We start from the raw sequence: 23,880 nt of genomic DNA, 5'->3' as shown, positions 1-23,880 counted from the left end.
GTTGTTAAAATCGCTTTTTGTCTGCCTGTTCTAGAGGTCTCACGTGGGACGATGAAGTCCTGCTCTCACCTGTATTTCTGCAGCACAATTAAAGTCTATTCCTCAGGTGTGGACTCAGACATCTCATGAAATATAAAAGCTATATTGTGGAGGGCTGTAGTAAAAATTCATTTGCAATGGAATAAACTTGATGTCAAGCAATGGAAGTTCAGACCCAACTTTGGTTTTGCATTGTTGTACATCCATAAGCTAATAACTTGCTTACATTTGGGTGTCTCGTTTTTTCAAATTGATTGATCAATGTCCTAGTTATTCAACTAGCGACAGATTGGATGTAAAAAGAGACACAAGTTTCAAACATGCATTTGTATCACCTGAAATTATAGGCGTAATGTGCAATAATTAATATCCCTCTTGGTTAGTTTAAGAGCAGAGGAGACATTCATATAAAATTAGGTTTTATATAGCAGAAAACAGATACCTGAATGTTTTATGGTGAAATTAATCACCCCATATAACTGTACATTGACTTTTGCTAGCTAACACAAATAAGTAAATAGACAAATGCATCTTTTAGTAGCCTGAAGTTTTTCTCCCTGCACTTACCAGGTGAAGAGGGGAGGGAAAATAGAGTCTGAGTTTACTTTATGACTTTTTTTTGCACACATTATGCTTCAGATATCAGTGACAGATAATGGCCTACATTTCCTAGCTGAGAAAGAGTGTCTTTTTCAAAACACTGAGAGAAGTGGCACTCATGAGGTTTGCTCTCTTACTACTCACAGTATGACAGAATAATTTTACTCATACCCCATCCATTTTGTTTCTTCAATTCCATTTTTCCCCTGTTCATGTCTGTCCTCTCCTTCTACTTAAAAAGTCGTTTACTAGGCTCCATAGCTCATTAAAATGTTCCCGACTTCAAAGCCCCTTTACAATAACACATTACACGTGTTTATCACTCCTTACACGAAATGATTTTAAGGCACTTCTTTTCTTATGGTTTTCAAGTGACCTTCCACTCCCGTTACTTTCCCTATGAGTAAAGTCCATTTAACATCCTAAGCACACGTTGCAATTAAGGGAAATTACAGAATTCTTCAAATACTCCGCATCAGCGAGGGAGTGGTCATGCTGGAGCAAGGCAAAGGCAATCTGTGTTTGTTATAAATATCCTTTTCTTTCGTTTTTTCTGACATGGTAAGAATTTGTGTAGAATTGGACAAACAGGTCACAATGAATTATTCACTTGATGAACGTTTGAATTATTTGTGAACAACTTACTATTTTCTATTTAATTAGTTTAAATCATTTGGTATGTGATTTCATGACGGATCCATGTGCATGAGCCAAGCTCTATAAATACCAGCTTTCCCTTTGGAATAAACAATCCTAAGCACATCCAAGGTTTTTTGGAGCATTATTTTATGATTAGAGCTATTATTCTAAGGCAGCAAAGCTCCACTTAACAAGAAAATATTTTTAAAATATAAAAATTAGCACCATTTAGAAAATCTTAATTGGTATTTAGTATAAAAATTAGATATTTATTTTAGATATATAAAAATTGTACAACTTAATTCTAGCCTGAAAAATATATGCATTATTGAAGAGGTACATCCATTTGGAAGAACTGTTTTTCACATTTTCAGCTAAAGAAAGACAGCTGAGAAGAAATTTCATACAAGAGGCTTTAGGAATGCCATTCCTAAAATATTAACGGTATTTAATTTACTATAGCAGCGTCCTTAGCAGCACTATAATAAAAGCTCTGTGTTTTCATTCTTCACCCTAACTTCAAAAATGTTATGTATAGCAGTCATAAAAATGTAGTGCAATTTAAAATTTAGCTTGAAAATGAAAGCAAAGAAAGGGAAAAGTTGCTTAAAGAAATATTATTGGACTGTTTAGGTACTAAAAGACAGTTATTCAGAAAATATTTATAGAGATGTATAAAGACAGCTTGCATCTCCCTCCTAGAAAGAAAGGCCATTTTTATTTTCTTGCTTCTTTAAAACTTTGCTTTAAAACATAATAATAATAATAATAAGCAGAGATATGAGTCCTTGAAGAGTTTCCCCGAAGGCAGGACAAAAACCTGAGCAGTCCTTGATCAGAATGAAGCTCACTGTGCGTGGGGAAGCAGGCTGGACCAGGAGACCCTGAAAGGTCCCTTCCAAACTGTGTTTTCTAAGATGCTGCAAGTTCACTCCATGGGAACGATTTGCGTTTGGAAAGGGCTAAAGCTTTAATTTCAAACTTAAGCTGTTATTTTTTTATTTTGAGGGTTGTTTTTTAAAGTGGAAGCAGTCAACATCTATTTAATGAGAGAACTTAACTGCTATTTGTCTTCTCCAAAAGTGCAATTTTGATGGCAATGTTTCTGGTCCTCCCATAGTAAAGAGTTTTGTTGGTTTCTTCTTATTTTTTTATTTTTTTACTTAACTAGGCTTTTTACTACCAGTTTACACAAGAACTAAAAGCTCCAAGTAGTTTGACTGAAAGAATTAATGACTGTTATTTCCTGAATGGAGACATTTCATTTCGAGTGCTGGTAAAATACTTTGCTTTTCTGAGGCACCTGAAATCCAAGATTCTAAACGTCTTTGCTGACATTTATTTTTCTCTTCAAATACTTCTGCATGAAGGGTCAGAAGGGAGGTTAAGAGAGACTCAAAGCACATCATTGAAAGACTCTATGACATTTCCAACCTCTTATTCTTCTGCTCTAGCCACTAGAATCATCCCCACACTCGGTTCAGCCCCGGCACTGGTATGATAAACCTTTGGAGCTATTCTAGTCCATCAAGTTAATGACATGCATTTTAGACAGTCCTTTTAACTAAGCCACCAACACCATCAAGGAGCAGTTAGTCTACAGATTCAACAATTCATCAGCTTTATACGGTCCCTAAATGTATATTTACATGATAAATGGCAGCAGACTCATCACAAACCCATCCTGTGCAGGGAGAAGCCAAGAGCGCGCCCACGGCTCGGTGCAACGCCGCGGCGTTCGGCCACCTCTGCCATTAGGCCAACCTTGGTACCAGGTCTGGGGCAATAAATCAAATCACTCCTAATGTTGTTCTACATTAGCATCTTGTCCGAGCCAGCTCTGTTTTCCAGGCAGATTAGATCAGATCACTCCTGATGTCACTCTAGATTATCGCTGGTTGCCCACAGCTTTGCTGAAGAACTGTCAAGGTATAGATAAAATCCAAGCAAACATGCTAATAGATAAGATAAGGCGAGACAGTGGCACAGGAATCCCCGCAGTGTTTTTGTATCAAGAGGAAGTTCTCTCGTAAAGGAATTACGCTTTGCTTGACTGTTTATTTAATCTCCTGTCAGTTTCTCACTGAGATGAGAGGCTGAGTTTCTCAACTACACAGAACACACACAGCTGCGGGTAAAGGCTGGATCTTTTGCCAGGCTTTTTTCTACAGAATTTTCTTGTGCCTGTAGAAGTCTTTTGTGGACAATCAGCCAAGCCTAGAGCCAATATGTTGGGCAAGTGTATGTCTTCACTTTGGTTCCAATTAGGTCTTTTATTGGAAGAGATGCTGTAATAGTCTCAAGCCTCAAACTGTTCTCATGCCATAAAGCAATTCATTTTAAAACTTCCAAAGAAACCCAAAATGATCAATGTATAGAATTTCAGTTCAAGATTCCCTGTTTTCTTCCTTCCTTGACAGTGCATTTGCCTTCCTAATGTCCTCAGACACATTTTATGCATTGAGAATTTTGGACACCTGAACTCCAGTTGCACAGAGGTTCACATTTTTATACACCCATTACTTCATTCTTATCTATTTTAAAGGCATCTCAACACTGACCACCCTAACGCCATTTTAGAGACCTCTGACATACTCAAAGTAGGACAGTACCTCTGTGAAACTGTGGTGAGACTTGTAGAGACTCTAGAGGCAACACAGTCATGTCAGCATGCCTACACAGTAGTCAGTACCAGCACTGTTTTATTCAAGGCTCACATAAAATCTCATCTGGACATCAAGGCATGCCCATGAAGTGTATTACATTTAAAGACAGTACTTGCGGGGAAGCATTCTTCCTCTGCATAAATGATAATCTGAAGCAGAATGCAGATACTACACCTTAAATCTTCAAGGTAAAACTAAAGCCAAACCTGCATCCCGGAATTCCAGCCTTCTTTTCCCATCTTCTCAGGTCATAAATACCACCTATGGAAATAAAAAAAAAAAAAAAAAAAGGATTCTCCCCATGATATCCGGCAGCAAAACAGAGACTACCAAGTCAAAACAGCCTTACAAGGCAAAATAAAACATGAAAACATGTAAAAGGGCTCTTGTTTTCTTTTCAGCATTATGCCTGATGTAATAAATGCATTTCTACACACCAGCTTACAATTCCATCTGACTAGCTACACCCAACCTAATGATTCAAAGACTAATTAGTTCATTTACTTTACGGCCCATTTGCTGCAGTAACAATGAAACATTATCTAGATACAGCTCTTCCTGCAGGGACCAGGAAGAATATACTGTTAACAGAATTTTAAATGAAAGGGAAAATGACATTTCCACTACACCTTCCCATAAGCAGCACATCAGCTTGCATTCATTCTCATGGAGGCTCTCTATTCTCGCCCTGATCCAGCAAAATATTAAGCACATCCTACAGATTAAGTGCAAGTGGTCTCCGCATTTGCAGCATTTACATTGTTCACATTTTTAAAGTCAAGCACAATTATATATGATTTCAGAACAGAGCATTGTATCACTGTTCCGGGACTGAAGTTTGAATGGTATCCATTAGCATGTCTATTAAGAGAAGAAATGAAAAAGAAGCTAATTGCAGCGCAATTTATGCTGCTTCCTTCCTGTTGGTTTGTTGACATAATTCCTTATCATTTCTAATTACCTGGAGAAAGGGGAGAACTCGAAACTTTCAGCTGTCTGAACTAACCCTGTCAGTTCCTGTCATAGCTAAATTTTGTAAATGCTACAGTAATGCAAACAGACTCACTCCAACATTCAGAAGATGCTGGATTGTGCACGTTAGTGTTGCTTTTTAAACAAGCTAATCAGCTCTAATAGTCCTTTCTCTGTGCCTACTTCACCGTATCACTACATGATTTACTGTACGAAAGGAGAGGTTTGGCACTCAAACCAGGCTCTGCTTCTGTATCTATCATTCCCTAATGACCACTTTTATTTCTCTTTGGATGAGGTACACTCATTAAATTCCCCAGATCTTCACTTCTCTGCTTCGAAATTGCCATTGTGGAGTAGGCATGGAGTGCTGGCTGTATTTTTTCCCCACATTTGGTTAGCCAAATGGCCCCACTAACACCCGTGCTGGCGCAGCTGAAGAGGTGCTGTGGAAGGGGGGAATGAGAAGCTGGAGGGCAGAAGCCAGCAGCTCCTTAAATCAGAGCCGCTGCTGTGGAAGAAAGTACATGAAATCTTACTGCTAACCTTTAGAAAACAGGCAGACTGCAAACAAGAATAATTGTTATGGGCCAAGCCCTGCTGGTTTTACTCATGTTGGAAGTCCTATTGCCATTAAATGTAACTGTATGTGAGAATTAAGAAAGCACTATTTGGATTTTTATTTATGGAGTCTCCCGTGCTATAATGCTGAATGGAAATGTACTTGTTCACTTTTAAATGCGCTCCAAGTATTACGTTTACAAGTGTCACTGCCTTCACACTGCTTTTCCACAAAATAAAGTCTTTCACAAATACACTGTCCTTCATTTCAACTCCTCATTAGTAAATCTTCAGATTTTTTAATCTACAGTGCAAATAGGCAGGTTAGTGCTCGTTACATGCTATGTTTCTATATCTTTCTGAGCCTAATTTTTAAAACTGATACATTGCTGTCTTGTGAATATGTTGGTTCCCGATGTTCTAAACAGATTTTTAGTGTAGATACATGTTCTGGCTCCACTGTTTTCCCTTTCACCCTAAATAAAGTTTTCCCTGATCACTCTTGCTACTGCAGAGAAATACATTTTCCATTTTGCCTTGAAAGAAATGTGAAAAAGGAAAATGCTGATGGCACAAGAAGCAATTTGAATCCCATGATAGAAAACATAGCCCTAGCAAACAATGCACAGTAATAAGTAATAGTATAGGAACACTTTTTTTTTTTTTAGTTATCAGAGGAGAAATGCAAGGTACACATTTTTAAACAAATAAATGTTTCCTTTTGCCCTTTTTGTAGCAGCAAAAGAAAGGTGGTAGAGGCAAGAGAATAGATTTGAAAAATACATACCCTGCCTATCACTCAGCAGCTACAGAATTGGTTTTGTTTTTAATAATGTGTATTGGTTCCACTTCTGTACAGGCGACTTATAAAGGACGGACAACAGATAGAGGTCAGGCACTATTACAACAAGTCATGTCCCTCAGGCTGTTTCGGTACCCTTTGCTGTTATTTTCATTGTCATTATCCTGTGTGTAGAATAGCAAAGGAAGCTGTATATCTTACTACTGTGAATGTGTTGGGCTGTTTGTTTTAGGCTTTGCTACAAGTAAATCAGATTTAGTGGGAGTGATTCACCAGGTACATATCCTTCTTTAAGTGTAATAGCTCTCTACAACACTGTGGAGTTTCGGGGATGACAAAGCATACATTAAGTGCTATCCAAGTGGATAGCTTGTGTCCTGTGCGACTACTCGAGCTTATTACGCTGCTCCTGATGTAGCAGGGTGAATTTAAAACTTTGTGAAGTGCTGCCTTGTGGCTGGCAAACTACATCTGACGACATGGCGCTGAAAGTTGCTGCTATTTAATGGCTCTTTGGTGACCTTTCAGAAAAGAAAGCATGGACTTGGTCCAAATTACAGTACACAGACCCCATGAGCAGCTTCTGCTCCGCAGAACAAACTCAGTCATTCTTGTGGGCAGGGATTTCCCAGCCAGACCCCATCTTTCAGGTGCACTACCCACAGCTCAGCTGTATTTTCTCAGTCCTTTTCTTGGTATCACATACTCAGAACACACAGTGACTGTCGATGAGATGCGCAGATGATGATGACGCACAGATCACTGGGCAATACTATTTTTCTCATCTAACTTATTACGCAAATTATCACAGAGAAAATCAGCTATTGTTTCTTATAAGTATTATTGCCACCAAAATACCATACAAAGTGAACACAAGTAAACAAACTCACCTGGAAGAGATTCACAGTTGGGCTTAATCAAGCCTTTCAAAAGGGCCCACCTTACTGAAGCAACTTCATTAAGAGCTGATTTTTAAGTCACAGACACATTTCTGTGCTGCAGACAGGCCACCTAAATGTCCATTGAGGGGAACTTTAAAAGAAGTTCCCACCTATGTTACAGACAGTAGGCACCTTCTTCTGCTGTCACCGATGTGAAATTCCCAGTGTGGGCCAGAACACAGCCACTGATCCTCTTCCCATGTAAACCCACAACCTGGCGGCTCCACACCTGAAATGTTTGTTTTATCTTTGGGCTGAAACCGTAAGAAAATTTCCCGTTTCTTTTGAATGGCATGAGTTTTTGCAGCCATTTCCCCTGAGTTAGCTAGTACACTCCATGTTATTTGCTTGCTACCTGCCCCAGCTGGAGGCTACATGTCACCACTCAGTAGGGGCTGTAAAGCAGCTCGCTCTGTGTAATAGAAGCTATTACTCCTATTAATATTGTTAATGCAGAGTTAACTGTAGAAAACGAGGATATGCTGACAGCTCATGTTTAATCACCACTGTTGCAACAAATTATGCCTTATTTTCTGATGTGCATACACACCAGCTCTTTTGTTTCTAGTTATCACCAATTACTTGCCAATTCAGAAAAATTAAACAAATTCAAAACAAAAAAAAAATATTACCAACAGAATCAATTCTCTTACAGCTGAGTTTATGTCTTTGAGCATGAAAGCCAGGGAATTTGTAGGAGTGGCAGAACAGGAGAAGAAATTATGCAGTCTTTTCTAAATGGAGTTAGTTGCCAGTGTGTACATGGCAGGAGGCTGAAGTTTAATGATCTTTAAGGTCCCTTGCGACCCAAACCATTCTATGATTTTATGATTCTATGACCAGAAATTAAATCCAGTTACATCCTATTTAATATATTGATGTTGCAGGCAAGTAGAAGCAAAATACAAAAGCCAAAGTACAACTATAAATGGACAAGGAAACAGCAACATGAACATACCTCTTGTGTACATTAGTAGTAAGTAGAGTTAGTCCAGGGAAAGAAACCAAGTAAAAGAAACCCAGGCTTTTTGAAGTTAGATAGGTTGGCTCCTCAACCAATAAAAGTAATAAACACCTATAAAACAACATGTTTTTTAAAAGCCAGCCTAACTTCTTTCTAGGACAAGTTAACAGGCTTTTTAGGTCAGGATTAGTTTTAGATTAAACTCAGAAGAGCTTTTGACACAATCAAAATGAGCTACGGAAATACAATCTCGAGAAAGTTATTCTAAAACTACTACAAAAATTTCAGCAAAGCTCTTGGTTTACTGCCAAGAGAAAAATGATGTATTGAGTAAAGTTCCTGCAAGAGCTCAGCGCTATTCAGTATTTTTATGAATGACTTAAATGACGAAATAAAATACACAGTAATTAAATTTGCAGATAGCATCAAGCTGGAAAGATGCATGACGACTGGGGAGGACAGCATTAAAATCCAAAATGTATCTAGACAAATTGGAGAAACTGTAATAAACAAGATTACAATTCACTGAAGACAAGTGTAATATACTGCATTTATGCAGAAATCATCAGCTGCACAAATACAAGATGGGATACAACTAATTACAGAACAATTAGTTAGGAGAAAGATGTGGCACCTAAAGAATTGAATACAGAACCCAAGTCAGTACTTTATTTTCTAACAAAACTGCCCTGGTACTGGAGGGTGTGATGAAGATGTCACATACAGGACACATGAAGTAGCCCTCAGCACGCTGCAGCCTGAGGCTGGAGCACTGTAGATAGGCTTTAATACACCAAACATCAAGAAAGATGTGAGCCAGCTGAACAGCTGCAAGCAGCAAGGATGATCAAAGGTTTAGAAAACAGATTCTGCAAGGAAACATTGGGAGAACTGGGTTTGTTTAACTTAGCCAAGACCTAAGGACACATAACAGTCTTCGAATAACAAAGAAGTTTTGCAGGAAGTTGCTTGTCTTCCTACCCACTCGAGGAATATGTTAAACCTGCAGCCAGGAGTATTTAAGGACAAATTAGACAAGCATTAGTCAGGAATGACTTGGCACAATTAATCCTGTCTTGAGTGGGCTGAGGGATCTCTTAGAGTCCTTCCAATCCTACCTGCTGCCCTTGTCCTCACAATGTTATTTTTAAAACTTCAGTTAAAAGGTTGCTTGTTCTGCACACGAAAATCTAAGAAAATATAGATTGGAATCAATTACTTGAAAAAAGATCCGTATGATTGTTTATCTTTGAATCTACATTAAAGGGTTGAATCTTACAGTTATTTTGGATGAACTTCAGAAAATACCAAGTCACCTTGAAGTTAACCAAAATAAGTAGTCTGTTTTTTAGGCTAAATGATGCTAGACCTAAAAAGTGAAATTATTGCAATTAGACCATTGTTGTGCGATTGAAGCAATGACAGGTTTGAGGGAACGGATGATGGATTCTAGATACGGTGATCACTTTGTTATCATCTGTCTGCCCATTTAAAAAGTACACTAAATATCAATGGCACAATCCTGAAGGGAACTTAGACCAAAGCTTGTCCAGATAAAGTATTAACTAAACAGATGGCACTGATAATGAAGCTAGATAATGAGAGTGCTCAGCACAATGAAAGGTAATTAACTTGCTAAAGTGATCATGACAGGCTACATGATACGACACATAGGGACCTACAGCTAGGAAGGAGCTGTAATTTGAATTCTTCGGATGTAGGATGCTGGAAAGCTGGACAGGACCGCGTGCTGTTTGGTCACCTGCACACAGAGCGCTGCATCCAGAAGAAAGCTCAGGGCTCGTTCAGTCACCACCAGCAGCTGGAGAGGGTACAGTCGGAGGTCTGGTCCTGAAAGACAGGATCTGAAATAGCTCCTGGAGTGGCCAGCAGTAGCTCTTGGGTGACCGCCTGCACTGGGAGTGCCCAGAGCCCCTGCAAAGCCCTGAGCCAGTAAGAGCAGCAGCCGCTGGGAAGCAGCCAGCTCTGAAAATCATAGCAAGGAATCTTTCTTGCAGCAAAGCGTTAAGAATGAAAACATTGGCTTAGTTCAGCAGTGTTCAGAGTGTTTGCTTTTATCATATTTTTTTTTTGAGTCTGCTGCCTTTTAGCTGCACGTAAGTAAACGGAAACATCCTTTTCACTCTATTTTATTGCAGATAAAAAGGGAAGACTCACCACACTATCATCCATCTATTATGTTGCCCCATATTAATTTCCTCCTAACACCATCTTAAATATCCTCATGTTTACTTCTCTGGGAATTGTTTTTGTATTTCTTCATCAGTTTAGTTGCTCTCTTTAGGACCTTTTCCATTATTTCATATGCCTTTTGAGATGGAATGACTGAGATTGAACACTTTAATACAGGCAACGGTGTACCATAAATTTCTGTAATGATACTCGTTTTGTCTTAATACAATCTAACATCTCAATTTCTTTCTAGACTGCACTGCATTGCAGCCTCCATTGTGCTGTTCCCTGCAATGATCAAGTATTTTTCTCAGAGTTGTTACAGCTAATTTAGAATCTATCAGGTAGTATGATTAGTTCCAATTGTCCCTTCAGATTCAGTTACCATCAGCTGTCCGCCCTGAAGCTCACCTGTCATTTATTACTGAATGCTCTATCACCGCTTGATCCTTTTGCTTTCTTTGTATCTCCTCATAGCTAAGAAGCCCCATGCAATTTCACCTCACCAACAAAAAATAAAGTACTACTTATTCACTTTCCAGATAATTTTCACAAGTATGGGTCCTTACATTACTCAGCTATTAATCTTTTCCTCAAGTCCTTATTTCTTACCTTCTTAAGGCTCCTTAATCCACAAGACAACTTTCTTCTTTTGCTGAGATCACTTTTTCTATAGTGGCTTTATCTACACAAACTGTATTTACTATTGTAGTTACGAGATTTCCTCTCTTTGAGTAATGAAAGAATTCTAATAGGATGCGAAGACAGTGTTTTCCTTTACAGGAACTATTTTGATTCATTCTTTGATAACAGTTTTATCTAAATGTTTCATAAAACTCCATACCAGCATGATCACTACATTTCTTTTAGGTAGTAGCCACGAAGCTGAGATTCACTCACTCAAATCATTTGTACTCCCTATATCTTCCCTTCTTCCCTTTATCTATTTGCTTTATCTTTATGTTTGCCTTTCACTTAGATTTTCAACTATTTGAGGCTGGCTTTTACTCTTTTTTATATTTGGATAGCGTATAGCACAGTAGGACCGGAGTCCACACATACAGGAAATAGCTTAACAAAACAATAGTGACTTATTGCATGGAAAATGTTTCAAATAAAGTGATTTACCTCTTATCAAGAGCAAACAGACATTTCTATCTCTTCTGCTCAGGTACTTCTCTGCTCGGTCCTGCTACTAATAAAAATAACTCTCTTCTTTCCTAGCGATTTTCTACCATGAACACCACACTGATCCAAAAGAATGTTATTCTTAGATTAACTCTACTGGATAGACAAGAAATGAATCTGGAGACCTCTGCCTATGCAGTTACCATCCTTAGACGAAGATGGTATCAATTCAGAGGACGATTTTTTCTTATCTCCACTTTGGAGCAAGTTTTCTCCATTTCCCAAGGTGTAATTCAGTATAAAAAGTTAGAAAATTCCATCACCTAGGTACATGTGTCTCCCCCTTTAATGAAGTGAAATGATTGTTTGCAGAAATGATTACAGAATAAAATGGTATTTACATGTATTAGCAACCCTAGCTGATGAACTACTGACACTTAACACTCATAGGGATCACACCTGGCCCCCAACAAAGAGCCCAAACCTCCTGACCCCCCTGACCCTCTACCTGACCTCCTACCTCAGACCAGCTGGTGCACATAAGGAATAACTAGGATGATTAGTTCACAAAAAACTCTAGTGGCACAGGTTTAGGAGGTAAATAACCACCTGTGGTAGAGTGCTACAATCTCCTCTGTGACTAGATTGTAGCAGGAGGAAGAGTACACAAGAATGCAACAGAGTAGTGTCCAGGGCATGCTTGGAAGATGACAGGGAGGGGAGTCACAACCAAGGAACACATTTCCACTTCCACAACCTGATCTGTCCAAGGCAGCAGTATGAAGCCACAGAACAGCACGTTAAGAGGGACTTCCCATACGAAGAACACATGCAGGTCAGCTTGTTGCCAGAGGAGGGATTCCAGGAGAGTTGCCAAAGAAGCTGTATCTTCCTCAGGTTCGGGGATTGGCAAGGCTAAAGGAAAAGCCTAAAGCAAGCCATGTACGTCGTCATTTGCTGTAAAGATGCTTTTGTTAAGTGAACACTGCTTTAAAGAAACTGTGTTGCCGTTGTTCTCAGAGAGAGCAGAACTACAGGGTCTGAGATTAAGCAAACTAACTGCCTACAGTCCAGAAGAGAAAGACTGAAAGCTGTATGATTCTTCCTCAAGAGAAAAGGTAGATAGCAACTACGTCACAGAACAGTAGATCAGAGATAGTATGAGCAACCTAGTAACTATCATAAGAAAGCACAGTCATTTCTCCAGTATCTGCCTTATCATCCAAGTGCAGAGCCCCCTTGCCAGATCACATATGTCCATCATCTACATTGCTTACTTCATCATCAAACTCAGGAACACTTCAGCAGAAGGCAGCCGAAATATCCTCTCTGCCCTAACAGGAGGTCTGAGTTCGCACTCGTGTGAGCCGTGCAGGTCAGGTCTGTGGGGCTCTAAACAAAACATCCCCAGGCAGAAGTGGCAGCTTCCCTCATGGGGGACTGGAGGCTTGGCGTGCAGGAGCAGGCAAGGAACTCCGCTCGGCAGCGACAGTTGTGAAATCTATTGTTCAGTCTCCGGTCTGGATCGGTGCTAAGAAGAATCGCTCTCCTTTTCATCTTCTGGTGTCTGCAGACCTTTTAAGTTTTTATACATAGGGCAATTGTGAAAAAAAAATAGCATTGAAAAAGAGATGAAATAATGTCTAATGGAATGAGACTATCTCAAGATACTGAGGTGTTCCAGTATGTATGACATTCAGCTTAAGCTCTAGACTACTCATACCAACAGACTTGCTACAAAACGGGGGAATGAGCAGGTTCAGATAAAGGGAGACATCAGGATTTTAAGTGATTGATTCTGTTAAAAATCCTTAAGAGCTTTGAAAACAATGGCCTCTTGTAAAAATAAGGCAATATTGAATGAATTTAAGAAAATAAACCCAAACCAGCAAAAAAGATATATAGATGTGTGTATATATATATACACAATTATAGCAATGAACATATGACTGATCCGACAGACTGCTTATGAGCAGATATTCTTCAATAAAGAATTGAATCTGGTTCTAGAAAGGACCTTGGGAGATTTTCTAACCACACCTCCTCCTGCACAATATTGATGCATAATGCTTAGCCTTATCAGGCTCAGAAACACTTAGCCAGTGCTTATGAAAACACACATTTTCACACAAGTATTTCATGTATTTTTCAGAAGATCTTGTACTTCAGTATCTGATGAAACATCAGATTATTCTTCCTCACTTAGTACCGGGAAATTGGCAATAACAGCTTACCAGGGTAAACATTTGTGAAGTCTCCACTAAGTTCGTAATTACAACTCACAATTCATGTAAAACCAAAAAGCCCTCTAAAATAACTTCAATACAATCTTCCTTTTAAATGAAGGATAAATATATGCCAGCTCTGCTCTCGCATGTATTGTTTGTTTTACAAAAGGCTAAGTTAAAATAGATCCGGAAGCGTTGATGAGATGCCAGAGTCAAAACTGATGTGGCATTTTCTTTCTAAGCCTCTGTTTTCAGAAATAGCAGCTTTGAACTTCACCTTCTGGGGAAAATTGCTCATGCTTATTCTCAACATACAGATAAATGATTCTTGAGGGAAAATTTCAAGAAAAGCCATGACCATATTTTTTGGTTAGCAAGAGTAGGAAGTATATCTGGCACTTAACAACGTACTTGTATGTATTCATCAGGCCAGCAACAGAAGTTTCTGCAGCGGCCCCTCCTCGCTCACCTATGCCCATACCTCAGGTAGGAAGGCAGCCACAAATGCAGTGTACAATCCCCCCTCAAAATATGGCACTAGATTTTAAGGCCAATGATATAACCTTGAAATTATGCACACATTGTGCATTATCAATAAATTTGAGCAGGAGCTTAGGTTGCAGTAGGCACTTGATACATAGCACACACATACTTGTCTACTGTGGACAAAGGAAGATCAAAGAGTATTCTGCATTAAAGCTCTGAAAGAGATACGCACAGCCCACCTTATTCTTAGTACTAACTTATTTAAATAGCAATAATATTTACCTTTCACACATAACGCCAGCAGATTTCAAAACATTTCACAAAGGCAGTCAGCGGTATTATCAGCACTTGGTAATCTCACAGCATTGTGAAACCGAAGGAAAGGGAGGTAAAGTGCTTTATAAAGAGTCACCCAAAATACAAAGGACCTAAGGAAAGGGTCATTAAGCCTGGCACACAGACGGTGTGAAGAGAAGGGCAGAACAGGACGAATGCAGCTCGTAGAAAAGAGATGCTAAAGGAACACAAGACCCTGGAAGAGTAAAAGAAAGATAAAGGTAAATGTAGAGAGAAGGATCACATATAAGGAGCTTAACGGGGAGAACAAGAGCAGTGCAGTAGAACTGAGTAGATGCAAAAGGAATCATCAGGGCCAGTGAAACAGGTGGCAAGAGGAGTGTGAGAAAGAAAAATGTAAAAAAGGAGCCCTTTGGTATGGACCATAAAGGGTCCTAAAAGGCCAGAAAAGAAGAGGCTGTAGCAGCCCAGATAAAACCAAGGACATGTGTCAGTAAAGAAGGGTTGAAGCTGTGCTCGGATGGCTTCTGACCTGTGTGGCTCAAGGTTGTTGTTTTTTCAAAGCTTCAAGCCTGACACTGATGCTGCCATCCACACAGGCTTTGCTAAGTGTGAAACAAAGGAGTCGATTTGCTTTTCATGTCTCTCTTCTGCTCTAGTTAGATTTTCTCCGGGGCGTTTTTCACTTTTGCTCTGATTTATTCTCTCTCCCATCACGTTTTTTCTCCTATGCTGCTCTTTAGTATCAAGTTCAATGTTCCTTCTCCGATTTCGTGAGAGTCCTTCCCTCCCTGGACAGTACAAGGTTTTTTCATTTAAATTGATTTAAGCTTTAGTTTTGCAGTAAGGGATTTTTCTTCTCTTCTGCATCCCTATGACCAACACTTCTGCCCTTTACCTCAATCAACATGATAACGGCATTTGTGCTGCTATGCGCAAATGATCTAGCCTTTATGTCAGAACATCTTGTGGAGAAAAAAAAGAGAACGACAGAGAATTCATCCATCTTAGATGCGAAGATACCAGGAAATTTTCTCTTACTCTCTATCACTGAACATGCCTGTGCATTTCATATACTGATCTATATCAGTTTAGAAATGAACACAGTATGAGAGTAATGCCCTTGCACAGAAGCAGTTTTATTCATATTTGGGCATTTCTCCACTGCCGAAAAGCAGTATGTAGGTGTGAGAGCCTGTAATTGCGACTGCAGTGGTGGAGCGCAGTGATTTACCTATAGAAGCTCATGTGTCTGTATGTGTATGGCACACACCTCTAATCAGTACGACACACGAATTTTAGACTTCAAGATTGTTGGTTGCTGGTGCTAAGCACTCTTAATACACGTGGCACATTCGGCATGTCATCTGGTATGAGGGCTCTGCTGACTGCTAAGTCTGGGTGTCTTGGCAGGACACCCTTCTTACCTGTTAGAGTGTTTTTGAAAACAGCTTTTCTAAGCCCAAAGTTGGAAGACGCTATATTTGTTTTCAGTGTATTTAATATTTCAGATCCACAGAAGCTCAGCCCATCTGGAATTTAGATATACAATCATAAAAGTTAAGTACGACTACCCTGTGTAAAGCATACCATGTTCCTGAGAACATGCTGTTCCTTGTGATGTTTGTTAAGCATTACTGGTATTTCTCTCATATTAGTCTCCTGAGACCATCTCAATATCTCTTAAACATTTTCCATCTGTACACGCATGACCACTGAGCAATTCAAAAATCCTTTTAGGTAACAGAGTATTTTTTCTAATGATCATCCACATAGTCTGCATTTTTTAATTTATTTTGGTCACAAACGAATTAAAGCCTTTTTAATTTGACACTGATAGCCCTTTGCAGTGCAATTTAACAAAATAGACTATCTTCTGAAGAAAATTATAAAAGTAAAATCTTTATACTCTTCTACAACAGCTTCATGGATGAGAAGTCACTGAGAATTTACTAAATACATCTGTCACCAGACACAGAGATGGTTGAGACATACACAGACACAAAAATATTTTTCACAAAATTCCTTTAGTAAGTGCTTGAGGAACTGTGGTTCCCCATCAAGATCCTATTCCAAAAGGCTAGATTTGACTTTTTAAACAAGTTTCATGACTCAAATAAATCCAGGCAGGGTTCTGTTCCTAGCTGCACAGTAGAGTCCTTACATGACTTTGGGTAAGTTACTTTCAACCACAATTTTCAGCCAATCGAGTAAGTATTCACTTTAGTTTTTATATTTAACTTGAAAAGTCTTGCACCTGTTTTTCACATTACTGAGGAACTGGCATTCCTGCTAAGCTCTCATAAGAGCTCGAGGCCTGCCACAGAGCATCTCAGGTTAGCTACCTCACTAGTACAATCTCTGAACTTCTTTCAGCATAACCTTTGGCACCGCCTTCCTTACATCTCTCCAAGCAATGAGTTGAGTAGTCAATATTTAACGTTGCCAAAATACAGAGGTCTTTGGGTGGAGTTTTCTCTACAAAGGGAATATATTCCAGTCCTTGGAAAATCATTCCTGCTACAATAAATAAAACACAAGAAAAAAAAAATCTAACAATATTATCCAGGAGCCAATTGCAGGTGAAGCCTAGAGCAGTTTTGCTTTGACACTGCCTGCATCTCCTGTGATGGCTTCCTGTTAGTGCAGGCATTTTGAGGAGTCACCTCTGAATAGTCAGACTCTTTATACTTGGCAACACTCTACATCCAGGAGGTACGCATTTTAACCAGAGGAAGTAATCTCTTCTCACACAGCTCATGATATCAAGCTCTTTTCTGAATGAGAAAGCAAACAGCAACCCTTGTAAAATGTAAAAGCAAAGCTGAATACCAAATCAGAGGAAGTGATACCAGTATGGCTGACTGGTCAGAAAGGAATATGAAATAATAAATTCCTACATAAACATATTTTGATTCACAAAGAATCATGACATCAAAATTTGATTTTGTGTAACGTGACTGCTGAAATTATCCACTGTGGTTTTTTGTTCTTCTCAAAAGTCCTTGGGCTGTGCTTTTCACATGAAGCACTCTGGATCAAATAAAAAGATTAAGACTTAGACAAATGTTTTCATAATATCTGGATCTTCTGAGCTCTCCAGGTATAAAAAGAAATTAAACAAAATGCAGCACAATTTGAACTCAGAAAACTAAATCAAATCTTTGACTTATATTGTGAGAAAATACCAATACTTTGGGCAAGCACACATGACAAAACTGGGAAAGTTTTTTAAATATCTGTTGAGAAAATAATATAAATGCATTGCCAAAAAGTGTCATTTGCAATTTCTTATATCAAGTCATCAACAATGGGCATCCAAACAACAAGGTAATGAGCAGGAACAAATAACACAACTTCTAAAGTACTACTTTGTCTTTCCATTTGCCCATGCATTCTCTTTTCACCAGCACCACACATTTCTGACATACTAACATAAATAACCATTAAATAAGCTTAATAAATGGTGCAGCATGAACTGCTTGCTTTTGTGCGTATTTCACTATCAGTTCACCAAAGTCAGATCAGAAATCAAGTTTTACTTATATAACGATATGATTTAAGAGCAAGTTATGGAAGATTGCCAGTTACATCTGCTCATTAACAGGCTCAAACACCCTGTGTAGGGTATCATTTCCTTTCTGTTCAAGAAATCCCAGGAGGTAACCCTTAGTGTGTTTGTTGTTTTACTTCATTTGTATGTCTCCCTCCAGTATGAAATATCTGCAATAAGCATGAATGTTTACATTCTTACCAATATTTCCAGACCTTGCTTTCCAACTTACTGAAGTAATTGGTGAATCTCAAAATAATGCACCCAGTAACAACCAAGGATGAAGAAAAGAGAATTGTTTTAATACTGAAAACATTTTTTTTTAACGAAAGAGCTTATAGGTAGGTCTAAAAATTAATCTATACAGAAGACTTACAGAAAATATATGTCTCCCTGTGTCTGCACTGCATAGGAAAGCATCAGGAGAGCAATGTATGTGAGCTCCAAACCCAAGATATCAAAACTCACTCCCTTATCGGATCAGTTCAACTGATATTCACATTTGAATTAACTCATATTCTCAAATAACTCACATTAAATAAATAAATTTAAAAAAAAAAGCTAACCTCTACCTTTAGGTTCTTTCTTTTGATACGAAGATTCCATATTTACAGTTAATTAATTGCATATAAAACCTCTTAAAAGAAACAGAAAAGGTCTCAGGAATTACTCTTGTGTTTCTTATCTAGGAAATCAAAGATTCCGGTTGATTACACAAAAAGATTGCAAAATTTCTCCTTTATATATAAATTACAGAAAAGTAAAAGGAAGATATTCATTCATCTTTATTATTAATACTTACCTCTAAGCCTACAACTACTCATATTATGTCTGTCAGAGTCTTAAAAAAAATTCTTCAAGTCTTCATACACGGTGCAATGGGTTTAAATCCATTAGAGGAAAATTTCACTTCATATCCATAGCATTACATTCAAGTCACCCAGGGACACTTAAAAATTTAGGTCTCTAGTATTTTCAAAGTCAAGGATTTTAATGGCATTTTAGGTAATACACACCAACTGTATGGAATTACCTGTCTGCACTGGGGTCATGTCAAAATACAATTTCTTCCTGTGTCAAGATTCTGTGGCTTTAGATGTGAATCACTGAGTTACTTATTCATAGTTTTAGTGCTGTGCTATTGTTCATCATTTAAGGCAATGAATAAATAACAGATATTTTCCCTATTTTTTGTCAAATTCAACTTTACTTCAGTTGGTCCCTGGCTGTTCTTTCATTTCCACTGAGAGGAAAAAAGATTCACAAGCAGGTATGCTGACTCTTCCTAAGCAAATGAGGTTATTCTACCAACACTAGCACTAAACGGAAGCAAAAGCAGATGCTGCTTGATTTCTCTGTAATATCCTCCTACTCCCAATCCGAGCATATTTTATGGCTACAAAGGGAATACTCAGCCCTCCAACCCACCAAGAGGGAGCCTGAGAGGAAAGGAGCTGTGGTTTTTTTTCCCCAGCCCACTGGAGAGACTGACAATCACAAAATGGAAATACCACAGATGGGAGGGAATGGTGCTGCGTAGAGTGCTGCATCCCATTAGGTGACAAGCTCAGCAGTACCAGCCTGCCAGGGTGAACACAGAAAGAACATTGCTGACCTACCACCATCAGAGCACTTGCCCCAAAAATTTAACTGCTTGTTATGGAGCAGTTAGAGTAGGTGTAATAGAGTTAGGATAAGTGATCTACTTACAGATTCGCGAGGTGATGGGTAAGGCTTGCTTTTCTTCAGGAGGCAAGATAGCTTTCTGACTCAACAGCCACATGCCTACAAAAGCAAGTGGACAAGGTACCATTTGTTACTTGAGGCATGTTTTGTTCACTTCCCATAAAACTCACTTGTCAGGACAGTCTTCCCACTTGCACAAAGGCCTATAACAAAAAAAAAAATTATCATAACCTCTACATTTTCTTTTCCCCATGAAAAAAAAATATATATATATATATCACCAAAGGAACCTGCGTAAGTATGACATTCTCCCATTTTGCCTATAGGAACTCCCTGTCCAGAACATGTTATTTTTAAAGGCTTCTTTGGAAGACTCCTTCACCAATCTAAGCAATAGCTGTCTGTATCTTCCATCTAAACTCAACCATCAAATATCTGGTAAATCTCTATTCTCTTTTACAGAAAACATTAATCCCTGTGAGAACTGGAAAAAAAAAATCAAACTGGATAGGCAAAACCAGTCAGAATCAGCCAAAAGTGCCATCAGAGATGAAAGAGATTACCAGAAAAAATCCTTGCTCTGTAGTCTGGAAGACAGAACCTCCTTGTTCTTTTTATAAAAAGACCTACTAGTAGTGTAAATTATATAGCTATACCCTTATCCAAGATTAATCATGCAATTTTTAATTACATCCAGATTTGATGATTAGAATGATTTTCCAGTGCTACCTCGACCTTCCATGAATTCAGCTCTCAGCATCACACTGACTTCTAAGGGTGCAGCTAGCAACTACAGTAGCTGAAATGCTACCGCTGAGCACTGCCAAGAATCCCTGTTTGAGACCATATAGCTTTTGATGGTATTTAGCCATGAACAGTCTTACATTTTTAGAAAAGATTACGGTGATGATTGCGACAAGACAGCTTTGTCATCTAGCAGTTTACAGACCTCCTCCCTGCCTTTCCATCTGGCTTTTGGGTTGGCTTCTACACTATCAGAGAAGTGCCATTTCTTTGCTGAGTCCCTATAGTCATGAACACAGGAAAATGCTGTTTGTCTTATCAGCACCCCACACAAGTGGTGATACTGAATTATTTTGATACTCAACATTTTTAAATTTACCTTCTTGTTTGTTGAACATCTTATGATTCAATCCTAATATTTAAACTCCATGCAACACTTACAAGTCATTTACTTGCAACGTAAGTACCTACTGCAAACTTCACTTACATACTCATAGTTAATATAGTGATGTACAGAAGTTAGTGATAGGCAACAGGAAAAAAAAAAAAAAAAAAAGTCTTCCACGTAAAATACTGGGAAATTAAGAGGTGTTGCATCCAAATTCATCCCTCGGATTTAAGTTCTAGGTTGGATCCCAAATGGGAAAGGTGGTTTTCCAGTATAAATAGAAGCACGTCCTTTGCCTGGACCCCCTCGTGTCCCAAGACGTGTAACTCTGAGGACCAAAATCTTGTGAGGATACCATATTCATTCACGTTAAGTCACAGCCTTTACACTCACTCCCAAATCTCCTAACTCTAATCTGGATCTAAATTTTCACAAAAGATACTAAGGCTGCTCTGTCCCTGCTGAATAGTGTATCTGTGAATCCTGTATAGGATTTTAGCCTTCCAGTTACAGAAACCACAACAGCATGGATGTTTTCTAGCTACTTTTAAAGCTGTATCCTCTACGAAGTGTTACTCAATACACTAAAGATCAGACAAAACACACCTAAGGGATATCATAAAGCATTTTCATAGAAGGTCGTCCTTTGACACTTTCCTAAATTGCAAAGAAACCAACTTCCTTTGCTGTTTTCACTAAACTTGTCGCAGGATTACTTTTCTCCTAAAGCAACTCACAGATGGATGGCTTGATTAGCTGCTGTTTTTATGCATAAAGCAAGATTTACCTCCCCTCGCCTCTCTGTCCTACAGCAGGAGCTGCACAGGAGGTGGCCACGCCAGCATCCTCCCCACCAGAGGAATCCCGCAGGTGGCGGTGGCATTGCTGGTGGGAAGCAAAGCCCAGAAGTAGGAGAACGGCACCCGGAAAGCTGGTTCTGGCCAGAACACCCCACTGCAAATAAGTGCTCTCCTTATTACAAGGTGGCAATTTTTTCTTAGAATAGTTCTTGCTCCTCTGGTTTTATTTACCTCCCTCTGCTTATTTAGTGAAAGTGTCTCTTAGCTGTATAAAATTATAGTCACACAGACACGGGATAACAGTTCAAAGGCAGCACTTAGTGCTTTTAGAGACTTTTACGGGGTTTTTTGCTTTTGACATTTCTGTGTAATCTGGGGTTAATACACGAGGTCAAACAGGAGGCAGCAGCTAGCTTTCCTTTTACTCGTTTTCTTTCAGCTCTAGCATTACACCTGGTTTTCCTCACAGCCCTTCCACAGCGCCTCGCCCCCGTTCTGGGCACAGAAACGACAGGCCAGGACAGCCCGGGCCCAAGCGGGCCAGGCCGGGCCGGGCCAGGCCGGGCCGCCCTCGGTGTGTCAGCGGGGCGCAGGCTGCCCCCTGGCGGCGCCCGCCCAACGCCTCGGCGCTGCCTCAGGGGCCTCGCCTGGGCCCTCGGGTTGGAAGCAGCGGTCGTTCTCGGCTTCTGCACGACGAATATAAAAATATTTTAAAAAAAAATAAAAATAAAATTGCTTGCTTTAGTTATCACACCGAGATAGGCAGGAAAACGCTCCGCGTTTATTTTCAAAGAGGGTTGTTACTGTGCATTTCAACTGCAACGAGCAGTGTTTAGAGAGGAAAGCAAAGCATTGTTATCATACTTCACAGAGGACCAGACTGCCCCGGCTTGGTTTTGACCGCCCCTCAGACGCAGGGCCGACCACAGCAAGGTCACCTCACATCCAGCTGGGGGGCAATCCACCCAGCACAAAGGCTGTCCCTGGGCCACCGACCGGCGGTCACGGATGGGACAGGACTGTCCCTGCCCTCACCCAAACCCAGAGCAACCTGTGGGAGCTCCGGGGTTCTTCTCCAGCACAGCAACGTGAAAAATCAGGATGGCTAGAGGAGCTTACAAAGCATTACACAATTAGGTTGCACTCTCTGGAAAAGCCTGGCCTCTACTGATCTTCAGGCAGAGATGTTTCGTATGAATACACTGGAGGTTGTTTGAACTCCTGTGAGCTCCGAACATCACTGATAGTTGCACCCTGGCTGTCTCATTTCATGCTTTGGTACAGAAAACTATCCAGTGCCATGCCAGGTCTTCCTAACAGCAGTATTTAATAAGTACACTTGCTGTGCAAAGTGGGCAGGACGAACTAGTTTGTGAAGGAAACTGTTGGCCTATAAGGAAGTACCTTACTCAATTTCATAGTTTAACTAGGAAACAATTCCCCCAGCTTACTCAGTAATGCACATAGCTGCCTAGTGCTTAAAAAGCATCTCCCAGAAACAATGGGTGGGAATATGGCTACTACATCAAGGAGATTCTTGTGCAAGTCACCTGTACCCAGCACCATAAACCTAGCTGCAAATGCTATATACACGCTATATACAACGCACAACTACTAGAGTCTGACAGGAATCAATCATAAGCTGTTTAACAATTAGGTTATTAGATCAGATTTAACCTAACCAGGAATCTGGTTAGGGGTTGAGAACTGGAAGATTAAAGCCTCCTCTTTTTTTATTAAAAAGCTTGTAACTGAATGGTAAATAAGATTTAGACCTGTTAGAAGATTAAGTGTTCTGCTCTGTTCCTAAGCTTACACTTAAGGCAATTAATAGTTCTCAAGGTCTGAACAGTAGGGATATGCATGAATTTTCTCCATTCTGCCAGCTGAAAGAGATTTGAATGACTTTTGCCTTACCTTGTCACACCTGGCTTGCAGTCAGGTAAATCAGCAGTAGTACAAGATTATCCATCAATGATCCATTAGAAGTGTCATATATCAAAATATATATCAGCAGGTTAAAAATGTGAACAAAAGCATTTTTCGACTAAAAAAAATCATAGTGTGTTTGGATTTTTTCCTTTAATTTGCCCAATTACTTAAAATTTTCCAGTTACAGTAAATGAAGTTTATGAAGAATTGAGTTTATAAATAATATGTTTTAATAAAGATGTTGCAATTCAGCAGATTTTC

At 39.4% G+C, this 23,880-nt stretch overlaps 1 protein-coding gene across 6 annotated transcripts in view; it reads right to left on the bottom strand.

Annotated features, from left to right (window-relative positions):
* THSD7B (thrombospondin type 1 domain containing 7B) overlaps nucleotides 1-23,880 on the bottom strand; it is a 518,195-nt gene that overhangs the window by 380,727 nt on the left and 113,588 nt on the right. For 5 of the 6 annotated variants that reach the window (XM_066999216.1, XM_066999215.1, XM_013186367.3 and 2 more), the window contains exon 4: nucleotides 19,780-19,854. The gene's annotated coding sequence lies outside the window, so the exon portion shown is untranslated. Of the gene's footprint in view, nucleotides 1-19,779; nucleotides 19,855-21,674; nucleotides 22,148-23,880 lie in introns of those variants that run through there. The other variant, XM_066999220.1, reaches the window with a different exon arrangement.

This window comes from Anser cygnoides, chromosome 6, assembly GCF_040182565.1.
Source record: "Anser cygnoides isolate HZ-2024a breed goose chromosome 6, Taihu_goose_T2T_genome, whole genome shotgun sequence".
In the NCBI taxonomy this organism is placed as follows: domain Eukaryota; kingdom Metazoa; phylum Chordata; class Aves; order Anseriformes; family Anatidae; genus Anser; species Anser cygnoides.
Note: the sequence above shows the minus strand (reverse complement) of the source record. Positions and strands in the feature narration are given on the sequence as shown.